The sequence below is a fragment of the Balaenoptera ricei genome, chromosome 12 (assembly GCF_028023285.1).
Source record: "Balaenoptera ricei isolate mBalRic1 chromosome 12, mBalRic1.hap2, whole genome shotgun sequence".
Taxonomy (NCBI): Eukaryota; Metazoa; Chordata; class Mammalia; order Artiodactyla; family Balaenopteridae; genus Balaenoptera; species Balaenoptera ricei.
This window is the reverse complement of record NC_082650.1, coordinates 37,827,734-37,840,656: the sequence shown is the minus strand read 5'-3', so window position 1 is coordinate 37,840,656 and position 12,923 is coordinate 37,827,734. Positions and strand designations below refer to the sequence as shown.

Genomic DNA, 12,923 nt, shown 5'->3' with positions numbered 1-12,923 from the left:
AGAACAACACTTAGTAGTTAGGGCAAGAGGTGCAGGCAACCCACACATCATCAGCAAATCGCTATTATTTAAATCATACCTTTCTCATAAAGAACAGCAATATAATGAAGTAGGGATAAGGGACTGAGCTGAAGCAGAAATAATACACCATAAATAACAGCATAAAATAAGTTAAAATCAATTTTCAATTTCTAATGGATCATCTGGGGCTCTCCAACTTTAATGTCTAATTTTCTTTTCCAAATGAGTAGAGCTAAATACAGGGAAATAGTTAGATTATTTTCCTATTTTTTTGAAGTTTACATTGTATAACAATGAAAATTGTTACATCAGGAACAATTTTATTTTCATAAAAATTAACAAATACATAGATATAAAATATTCAAAAGAATCTTACATTTCTACTATCCTAAATTTTAAGACCATAGAAATAATTATAATGAATTATTGAGGTCAAAACATCATCGACTTGGATTAAAACAGTATATTGTAGAATTATTTGTATCATAAACAGAGGTAGCTCTTACAAGTCACCAGTATGTTTGCACAATAAGAATTTAAGTTCTTCAGCAACTAGTTCAGTTTAACTTTTCATTAGTGTATTTCCATAAGAAATCCAATGTAGTCAACTCTTACCTCTTGCATATTGTAATATCTTTGGAGCTATTTAATCCAAGGTAGTTCCTAGAACCATCACTCCATCTCCTACTGTTAGCTGATGTGTAGAAAGAACGTAAAAAAAAACTACGGTAATTTTGCCTAAACTTGAAGCTACACGATGTCAAATCAGAAAGTTAGAGATAAATGTAGAAAATTAATTACTCATGCAAACTGATTAGTATAGATTAAGAAACTCATAATAAAAATTGAACTTCTTCCCACTAGCTGTTTTGGCAATATAAAGCTATGATGACTCTTAAAGATAACATAATTATGATGGTAAATTTGCCATTACAAAATAGATCATAAAATGCATTCAAAAGACTAACACAATTCATATTTAGATGATCTGCCTTTGGATTATTTATACTACTCACCCCTCTGACATAAGTGTATTTAATTAATCTTTGGGTATAATTTAAAGTTCTGTAAAATTAAATGTATCGATGATGACTTTCAACTCAGAAAATAACCCAACATCTGATTAACGGGGAATGCAAGGATTTGCCAGCCTTTAAAATGTGTATTCTGTTTCTATTTATTATAACTATTACTTTAAAAGTTAAAATAACTGCTAAATACTGATGAGAATGGCTCATTTTTTTTTTAATGGGCAATACCAAATTGTGACATGGATCTGAAGAAATGGGAAATATTATTTGCTTGTGGGAATGCAAACTGGTACAGCCACTTTGGAAGACAGTTGGCAGTTTCTCACAAAGCTAAACAATCTTGCCATGTCATCCAATAATCATTCTACTAAGTATTTACCTACATGATTTGAAAACTTATATCCACACAAAACCTGCACACTAATGTTTATAGATGCCTTATTCAAAACTGCCAAAATTGGAAACAACCAATATGTCATTCAATAGAGAATGTATAAATAAACTGTGGTACATCCAAACAATTGAATATTGTTCAGCATTAAAAGAAAATGAACCACAAAAGACATGGATGGATCTTAAATGCGTATACTAAATGAAAGAGTCATTTAGAAAGGCTATGTACTGTATGATTCCAATTACATGGCATTCTGGAAAAGGCACAACTATAATACAGTGAAAAATATCAGTAATTGCCAGGGGCAGGGGCATAGGTGGTAAGATTGAATAGATAAATTATAGGGGATGCTTTAGGGTGGTGAAACTATTGTTTTTGATATATTAATGATGGATACATGAAATTATGCATTTGTTAAAACCCATACCACATTAGAACATAAAGAGTAAACCTTAATGTATGAAAAAATATTTTGGAGTTTCCGTGACCCCAGAAAGGAATGCAATCTGTGAGAAGAGACTCGAACTCCATTACAAATGTATGAAACAACTTCACTGAAGGGGATGTGGGGGAAGGTGCTGACCTAAGTAACTTTGGAAATGAGTAACTTTGAAAATGAGTCTGTAAGACTGAAAGAAAAAGAAACTGCACATAAACATTGTACTCTAGTTGATAAAGTTGCTTCCCATGGGAGCACAGGTTCATAATTCTGATAGTGCTACACATGTATACTGGGATTGAACAATTAAGTGAAAGGCTGTAGATGGTGGAAGCCAGATTTCTCACTGCTGTAGTGGGAGACTGCAGATAAACGAGGAAAGAAGGCTGAATGATCTAATAGATTAGAGTTGCTGACATCAGTATGAACTCATGTTTAGCTTAATGTAAATAAATATAGTTACATATATAAATATATATACAGTTACACATATATACACACATGGATACATATACACAGTTACTATATACACATATTTCCTTGCTGTCCGCTAAGAAGACCTGAAGCAATGACACCCCCATAGAAATGAGTACATCTAATGCCCAGATACTGGTTTCTAATCCACTGTCCAATAAGAAGAACCAGGGCTCCTTAAAACAATAGTTCATGAGTCTGGAATATCTTGTAATACCAGAAAGTAGGGAAATATATACATATATTTAAAACCAACAGTGTTGGGGGTATGTCAAAAAACATGAGAGCCAATCATTAATGGCCAAAGTTGGAACAATTTGTGCAATAAAATAAAGGAGTTGTATTAGTCTTTTCTGGCTGCCATAATAAAATCATAGAATGGGTGGCTTAAACAACAAACGCTTATTTTCTCACAGTGCTGGAGGCTGGAAATCTGAGATCAGGGTGGCAGCATGGTTGAGTTCTGGTGACAGCTCTTTTCCTGGCTTGCAGATAACTGCCTTCTAGCTGTGTGCTCCCATGGCCTTTACTCAGTGCATGCACACAATAGAGAGAGCAAGCTCTCTGGTGTCTCTTCTTACAAAGGTACTAATCCCATCAAACCTGGTTCCCACCCTCAGGACTTCATCTAACTGTAATTACCTCCCCAAAGCACTGGAGGTTAGAACTTCAAGATATAAATTCAGGGGGCAGGGGACACAAACATTCAGTCCCTAACAGTAGTGTTGGATTATAACCCTCATTTCCCATATCCAATAAGTATGTTGGTTCCACTCTAAATATATATATCTCTCTTGGATCTTGACCTTATTTGCTATTATCTCTGCTGGGTTTTATTATCTCCCCCTGAACTACTATCATAGCCTCAGAAATGGACCCTCTGCCTTCAGCCTTGTCTTCAGTTCATTGTATTTTACAAAGTGACCCAGAGTCACCTCTTTAAGTATAGCTGTCACTATGCTTCTCCTCTGCTTAAAATCCTTAAATGGCTCCTCACTACCCAGATTCCTCAGTGTGGTCCTTTATAAACTGACCCCAGATTACTTTCCACCATCTCTCCCTGACAGAACCCAGACATCCTATAAACCAGGACAAACACAGCTTACATCCAAAGAGAAATTACAGAAGAGACCGTCTAACAGACCTTGACTGACACTCCAAGGGCAGGAAAGAAATGAGGAAAGTTGATGGAATGTCAAGAAAATTAGTAGCAAGCAAATGACAGACACCACCTAGTTCAAGGCACAGATTTAAATGGGTAATGTTTCATAAATATTTATTGAAAAGAACTGAAATCAATTCAAAAATGGTAGATAATGGATATAAGAGCATTTCTGCTTATGTCACATTCATGGAAAAAGATAATAATAAATGTACTACTTTACACATAGTATGCACTTTAAACACTTTGCATGGAAATTCTCTTTTGGACTTTTGAAAATACTTCACATGACGTATTTAATATCTGTGAAGTTTCCTCCATCCTCATTCCTCTTGCCGTCTCCACTGTTCTTGAAAAGCTGGTTGGCACAAGCAATATAGTACAGAATTTAATCTGATGGCATATACTCATAGTTTTTTGGCCACCACGATGTTTAAGTAATAAAAATTTGAGCAACATTTAAAAAAATGGAGAATTCACATTTAAATCTGGATTTCTGGCTTCCCTTGAAAAATGTTAAGTTCTGTGATTCAGAGCTTTTATTGCTGCACAGCAACATTCTGTGAGAACAGAGTGGCACTTGCAGCTGGCCAAGTCCACTCAAGTAATTACCTCTCTCACTTCTGTAGGCATTTGAGTTTGAGTCAGACAGACGTTCATGAGTCTTGATTCTGTCAATAACCAACAGGGAGGACCTACGCGTATTATATAAGCTCTCTGTAGCCCACTATCTTCAGCTATAAATTTGGGATAATAAGAATCTGTCAACAATAGTGTCATTGTGACGAATGAGTGAAATAATTTATGTAAAGCATTTTAGCACATAGTAATCACTCCAGAAATTTTAGTTATTTAAAAACTATTTGAAAACAATGTCATCGTTCATTTGTTTTGTTACTACTAACAAAGGTATAGAGTTGAAAATAAAAGTAACAGAATGTTGGGAGAAACAAATAGTAGATTAGTTTCTCTAGGAAGCATAGTTCTGCTGTTAATATTCGATATAAATTTGCAATAAAGGAGAGAAAGGCTAAATCATCCTCTTAAAATTCTTTATGATTTTCTTCATGATAATTCACTATCCTGGTCCTAATGCCTGTCTAGCCACTTTGTTACCTCATTTGACAGTACCATTTACGCCATATGTGCCCTAAATACGAATATACCACAGCAGTGGTATGCTGAAAACAACTCATACCAGCTCGTAAGGAGTCAATTGTTAAATTTTTGTGAATTTTGCAACCCAGTAACATCAGCCATGATGGGAGTATTTACACAGTGGAATGAGCAAATGCTGGATATTAGGACTATTTTCTTCTCGGAGAGTCTCTGCACACCACTGACCCAAGCCTATGAGGTTCTATGTCAGCTTTCTCCCTTAAGAAACTCATTCATCCTCATGGTTTCAACTCTCACTTAAACTCAGACTTCACCCACATCTCAAACTAAGAAGATTCTGCAAAACAAAGGAAACAATCAACAAAATGAAAAGGCAACCTACAGAATGGAAGAAATATTTGCAAACCATATATCTGATAAGAATTAATTTTCAAAATATATAAGGAACTCATACAACCCAATAGCAAATGATGATGATGACGATGATCCAATTTTTAAAAATGCTCAAAGGACCTGAATTAACATTTCTCCAGAGAAGACATACAAATGGCCAACAAGTCTATTGAAAGGTGCTCAATGTCACCAGTCATCAGAAAAACGCAAATCAAAACCACAATGAGGTATCACCTCACACCTGAGAGCATGGCTATTATTTTAGAAAGAAAAAAAGATAAACTTTGCCAAGGATGTGGAGAAAAGGGAGCCTTTGTACACTGCTGGTGTGGAAATGTAAACTGGTACAGCCATTATGGACAACATTATAGAGGTTTCTTAAAAAATTAAAAATAGAACTACCATATGATCCAGTAATCCCACTTCTGCATATATATGAAGGAACTGAAATCAGGATCTCAAAGAGAAATCTGCATCATTTTTATCCATTGCAGAATTATTGACAATAGCTACATTATGAAACAACCTAAATGTCCATTGAAAGATGAATGGATAAAGAAAATGTGATACACACACAAACACAATGGGGTATTATTCAGCCTTTAAAAAGCAGGAAATTCTTCTCTTTGTGATAACACGGATGGAATGGAGGGCGTTATGCTAAGTGAAGTAAGCCACACACAGAAGACAAATACTCCACAATCTCACTTGTATGTGGAATCTAAAATAGTCAAATTCAGGGAAGCAGGAGGTAGAATGATGATTAGCAGAGGCTGGGAGAAGGGGGAAATTGGGAAGTGATGGTCACAGTGTACAAAGCTTCAGTTATGCAAGATAAATAAGTTCTGGAGATTTACTATATAGTATAGTACCAATAGCTTACAATGCTATATTGTATACTTAAAATTTTCTAAGACGGTTAATCTTATGTTGTGTTCTTACCACATACACATACTAATACTAATTAATAATAGTAATAATGGGGTGGGAGGAAATTTTGAGAGGTGGTAAATATAACTATGACCTCGTTGGTGGTGAAGGTTTCACAGGTGTATATTTATCCCCAAACTCATTGAGTTGTATATATTAAATATGTACAGCTTTTTAAATGTCAATCATACCTCAATGAAGTGGCTTAAAAAATATCTAGCTTTAAACCCCCTTCTTAACTTCATTATTGTCTTTAATAATCTGGTAAGTATTTCCAAACAGCATCCTGTTCAGGCCCAGCATTACTGTTGATACTTCTTAGGGCTGCCATAACAAAGTGCCACAAACTGGACGGCTTAAAATAACACACAAAAAACGTATTCTCCCATAGTTCTAGAGGCTAAAATCTGAAATGAAGGTGTCAGCAGGGTCATGGTCCCTCTGAAACCTAAGGGGAGAATCCTTCCTTGCTTCTTTCTTCCTGCCTTCTGGCCGTAGCCCTCAATTCTTTGTATTCCTTGGCTTGCAGCTGCTTCACTCCAATCTCTGCTTCTTTGTTACATGGGCTTCTCATCTCTGTGTCCAAATTTCCTTCTTCTTTTAAGGACACCAATCATATTGGATTAGGACTCACCCTACTGATCTCACCTTAACTTGATTATATATAAGAAACCTTATTTCCTAATAAGGGCACATTCACAGGTGTTGGGGGTTAGGATTTTAACATATCTTTTGAGAGCATGTAATTCAGCCTGTAACAATAATTAAAACCAAACATTGAATCAAATAATCTCCTCTTCTAGATTTACTCAGTTCTTTCCGTTTATACACCTTGGTGACATTTCTGAAATCTTCATATTCCTGGGTCTCCATTGTCAATACCCATTCATCAGATTCTGTGTAGTGTGTATTTTATGCCACTGCTTTAGCTATTGCAATAATTCCCTACAGGTCTTTGCAACTACTGTCATCTATCTTTCCTTCCAAGGCAAACTGCATTATATTTTTACCACGCACCCTGTCCAAAAATTTTTAGTGTCCTCCCATTGCCCATATAAAATGTAAAGGCCATAGCCTGTTTTGAAAAGCTCTCTACACCAGAGTCTTGGTTTAGGTTTACTTAGTCATGTTTTTTCAGATTCACTCAAGGCATCCCACTCCTCAATAGAAAGTGTTGGATTTCTTCCACAAATCTTCACCAACACCCGCAAACCTCTTACTCTGAATATGCGCGGTACTTGTTTTCTTGGCTCATGTAACATAGAGCAATTTGATTATTCTTTACTGTTTATTCCCCCTTTCCTCACACAAAACTGTAGGAACTTTAGGGCAAGGACTTTGTTCCTCTACCCTGGCATATTTCCTTGTTCTTGGTAGACATTCATAGATGCTATTTGATTCTGATATTAAGATTGTTGTCAGTGAGGATGTTAGTGGGAGACTAAATGGGTGACATTAGGGTCAAAATGTTAAATGACCTTACAGGATATCACAACTGCTTCAAAATGACAAGTTTGAGAATTGCTATAATGCCATAATGTAGTAATTTTTTAAAGATTAAATTAAGTAGTTAATCATTCATTATTCACTCACTAAACATTTATTTTTCCTACTATGGGCCTGGTACTATATTAAACAACAGGAATATGGCATGCATTCTTTCCTCAGTTATCTCTCTATTCATAGAAAAGCTCAGAATGTACATATGCATACACAAAATATGTATAACTATGTGTATATATACATGTGTGTTTCTATATGTGTGTACATATGTGTGTGTATACATACACACACAGAGGGAGTTAGAGAGAGATTTTGTTATTAACTTTTCAAGGACGGAGGAATAGATACACTTTTCTCCCTTATATAATCGATGCCGTAGCTATATAGCACTCTGAAATATATGCAAATGAAATTTTACAAAGAGTCAAATCAGATAGAAGCTGCACTGTTCAGTAATATTGCAATTTATAAGAGAACAGACTCTAGAGATTCATATTCTATTTGTTCCCCCCTCTAGGAAAAATACACAAACATTTTATTGTTCTTCAGAGAAAAATATCCCATTCAAGATGAAGATAGCTTAAATTCACAAGCAAAATGAAAGTAAAGCATGAGATTTCTTTGTAATAGGCCAAGGAAAACTCCTAAAGCACAATAGGAGCATATTTTAGAGGGCATAATTCAGGACAGAACTGCTGAGAGGTTATTAAAAGTGAACAAAAAGATTATAAACGTGCAAATGTACTGTACAGAAAGTATTCACAGAGCATAAAATATGCACTGCTATATGGTGTAAATGTGAAGGTTATGTAGGGCATTATATTAAAGGAAGATCATAGGACAACAAAGTCGAAACAGAAAAGACATCTACAATATACAACCTTTCAACAACCATGGGCTCTGTACATAAATTCAGGGAGAGAGCTGACCAGCATGAGGAACATGAGATCAGGAGCCAAGTGCATATTCTCTTATCACTAGCTAAAAGTTAGGGAGGTTGGCCTTAAGCTGATAGCTTTCTGTACACCCTGTAGTGAAATTCTTATTTTTAACAATACCCACATTTTGAAAGAGACTAGATTCCTATTTTCTTCTCTTCCTCAGAGAAAAAAACCAAACCTTTACATATATAAAGAACCTGACAGATCTAATTTAATTTTCTCATAATATAGAGGAGGAAACGAAAGGCTAGGAAAGTTAAGTGACTTGCCTGAAATCATAGAGCTCTTAGCAAGAGTGATCTGATGACTGAATCCACTCTGTGAAATGAGAGAGAGAGAACCAGTTCCCTTTACTTTACATGTATATATAGATATATACATATACTGAACAAATAGGTATATGAGAAAGTAAATGTAAATAACAAAGTAGAGCTAATATATAATTATACAATTATATAATGTGGCTTACATGCTTTACTCATTAGAAAAATATGATGATCTATACTGGTTTGTCTAAATCCTCATCTTTTTTTACTATTGTAGTTCTTTCTCTCTCACTTATTCTTTTGTGTGCTGTCATTGTACATACATATCATCTGCATTAAAATAATTACTTTCTTGAAACTTGGATTTTATTTTAATTGCCTGGCATTTTCTGTCCTGCCTTCTGCAATGGCTCAGAGTTGGAGGCATGAAGTACAGGTTCTTCCCCAACTATGTTTCAGTATTTCTGGTTGTCCTTCCCACTAACTACTGTCAAGATGCTTGTGCAGATGCTTGACCGTGCAGAGTATACCCTGCAAAATGCCTGGCACCTGCTATAGTCTATACTGCCTTCCGGAGCTGATCTGTGTCTGCTCTCTTTGTTCTCTCATCCCTGTTCAGTCTCACCCTGACCTACAAGGGAGACCAGCTACCTAATTTGTGAGGCCTCGTGCAAAATGGAAGTGCAAAGCTCCTTGTTTAAAAGTTATTAAGAATTTCAAGACGGGGACAGCAGGACATTAAGCCAAGTACTGGGCCCTTCTAAGCATGAGGCCCTGTGTGACTGCATGGATCTCATGCCCGTGAAGCCAGCCCGGCCTGCAAGGTGAATGGAAGGATTGGAGTACTGTTATAGCTTTTGGCAGGAACAGACTTGCTTCCAAGCTAAATTCAGCCTACTGTGCAGAAGCCATTGACTGAATGATGCTTCCCATCTCACTCTATTGCACATCCCCGCTGGCTGCCCCGCCATCTGGGGTATTGTTTCCTGTGCATTTTCACACGGGAATCTCCAGGACTAGAATTGAGGTTGCCTGAATAATTCCATGTGCTTTTCAACTCTATTACCATTCTTCTGATTTTTGTTGATCTTGAGATAGTATCTGTGAAAGTCTCTACCACAGTCCTTGGCATAGAAGAGATACTCAGTATGACATTTTTATTAAAATACTCACAGATTCATAGACAGAACTGAAAGAGACCTAATCAAACCTCCTCATTTTCCAGAGGAACAGATCCTCTGGAATCTGTATCTGAATCGCTGAATCTCAGATAAAGATGCTTAAGATCACAAAGCGTTCCTGACACACCTACCTCCATTTCTCTTTCCTTTTGCCCAATGCTCGCCTTCAGGGAACTCTGTCCCTGCTTGATGCTATGCTGGAAGTTTTCTTATCCAAATTATAAACCCATTCTGTTTGGAAGTATGAGATGCTTATTTTCTTTTCCATTATTACCTATCTTAAACATAAGAAGAAGCAAACACTGTAATTTCATTTACTCAACAAGTGGTAACTGAGCAATTACTAAACATTATGCTAAGGGCTGGTGTAAGTACATGAAAAATATAAAAAGGGTTCATGATCTTCAGAAGCATAATCCAGCCATGAAGCAGCTAAGTAACCCTGGAAGGCAGGAGAAAATTGCATGCCAAATGCTTGTTAGAGAAAATTACAGGGGTCCATTGATGTGGGAGATCAGATGAGGTGAGATTGGCTGGGGAGGACCTTATGGGCTCCCAAAGAACAGGAAGTATACATCAAGATTGTGGAGGAGGGGGCAGTTAACATGAACAGGGGCCCGGAGACCAGAGTTAGCATGATTTTTCCATTGACAGTGGAGCTGCTTAGTATTTTTCTCCCATTACGCTTAAATGTACTTTGCAAACAAGTATAGTGAAGCATTGAAATAAATCAAAATCTTCTGAAGAAAGCAGAATTATAAAACAGTCAACAATAAAAGACGGCAGAGCAGGAGGCCCTCACTGGTGAATGTAAAAAGACAGAAAAGAAGAATGAGGCTCTGAAAGAGAAGGCAGATTCCTTGGCCAAGGAGATCCAGTATCTGAAAGATCTGATAGAAGTGGTCCTCAAGGCAAGGGGGAAGAAGAGGATCCCCTAGTTAGGGTAGTCAGGGGTGTGTGTGCTTGTACATAGGAGGCTAGTGCTGAAGCTGTGTGTTTTAATAAATTATTTTGTAGTGAAAGTAAAAATAATAATAACTTATTATATGTTATATTATTATATTATATATTATATTAATATATATTATGTTAATATATATTATATTAACATATATAGTATATGTTAATAATAATAACATTGCTTCTAATTTCTGAGTCCTAAGAAATTGCTACCCTACAATCTTGGTGGAAGTTAACCAAACACATCATTAACCTTGGTAAGAAGCAGCCAAAACTATATACCAACACATTCACAGCTATCTTTGCTCAAAAATTCAAAAACTGTTAGAACGGTGTGAAAATGTCTAAGGAAGAGCACGTAAGAGGAGCCCTCTTGAGAAAAGAATTCTTATTTTCACCTATAACCCACATTTATAACAGCAGCAAACCAATTGTTGGAGCTTAACAGCATGATGCATTCTCAGTTACAGTTATCCACACACATCAGCCAGTGATAGTTCCTCTGTCATATAGTATCGTCCCATCTGGGTTAGCTAGGAAGCGATTATAATATGTCATCTTATCATGGTTAAAAATAAACCCTTGGAATTTAGAACTTCATACAGTTTGTCAGATATATTTGAGTTAAAGAAGCCATTCCACAGATCAAATCCCACCGGCATTATAACATAAGTAACAGTATGCACAAACATAGAGGAAGTGCAGGGTAATGGAAATATATGAGGGCATAAATACTTCAAGGGAAAGAGTAACAGTAAAATAAAATTTGATTTAAGGTTCGAATGCTCTATGAGGTCTAATGAATGTTAAACAAATGTGTCTAACCCTGAGCTTAGATCCTCTAGAATAATAATCCTGGTTCCATGTTTATCTCCATCCATATCCTATTTGATATTGGCATTAGATCAATTAGCATCAAACCCTCAATATTATAAAAGTGGTAATAATATTGGCTATGATAAACAGCAAGCTCAACCATTTTTTTTAATGTTTTTGCTATGCTTGGCAAAATGCCTGCCATTTTAAAAGTTGTTACATAAGCAATCTAATTAAATAAGTCAAGATAGTATGAATGTAGTTCTTACCCTTGGATAATAAAATATAACCAAGAAAAAAATGAAAATAAATTTTAAAATAAAATAACTTTAAATGTCCAAGGAGTGGTTCAATAATGTATAGTTTTTAAAAAATGCATTCCCTATCTTTATTCCACAGGGCAAAATTATAATATTACCTTGTAAAGGCAATATTTGGGGGTCTAAAAATGGGAAAACAATGGAAATTATTGCTATACCATTTAGCAATTTTGTTGCTGTTCTTTATCATCAATCATGAATTTTTTATTATGCATGCAACTCTTCTTCACCTAGACTGTGCATCTATGAAGAGCAGTTACCAGAAGACCTTGATTCGCATTCTGACTCTAAGAGTCATTTTGAGAAAATCACTTAATCTCTTTCAATCTCATCTTCTTCATAATAAAATAGAGCTCAACATCTCTCTTATAGCATTTTTATAAGAGCTAAGAGATAAAGTGTATGAGAAAATGATTTGCAACTTGCAATGTATTACACACATTACTTCTTTATTTTAATGGAGTTTTTTCACAGTGATTCCCAATGAGTGTTAACTCAAAGCTATGTTCATTAACTCCAGTTCGTCTATCAGTTTATCTAATACTTCTCTTAAATTTTTATTTTTACATAATGCCTATGAATACCCAAAACAGTTATTGAAAAATTTATAAAGAATTATCATCACCTGTTCAGATTTTGATTCTTGAGCTAATGGCAGCCAAGGTCAGCATAGGCAAAATTTGATCTTAAGCAGTTTAGAGATTCTGTTTTCTTCCCTGTGTGTGTGTCTGTGTGTATCCTTCACAAATAACTGTGAAGTGACTTACAGTGGTGGCTTACAGAGCACTGCGGACAAAGGCCCTTCTATACTGTTATCATTGAGAGACATTACTGGTAATGTTTGGGGACAGCTCAGGGATACACAATCCATTGTCATCATAGCATATCTCTGGGGATGCCAGGGGGAAGTGGAAGTCATGAAGGCTTGACCAACTATGTTGAGAACATGAAAAGAAATGAACAGGCACCGTAC

At 35.8% G+C, this 12,923-nt stretch overlaps 1 protein-coding gene across 1 annotated transcript in view; it reads left to right on the top strand.

Moving 5' to 3' along the window:
* The window catches only part of NKAIN2 (sodium/potassium transporting ATPase interacting 2), a 1,008,072-nt gene that overhangs the window by 912,058 nt on the left and 83,091 nt on the right, over nt 1-12,923 (top strand). The window lies entirely within an intron of this gene.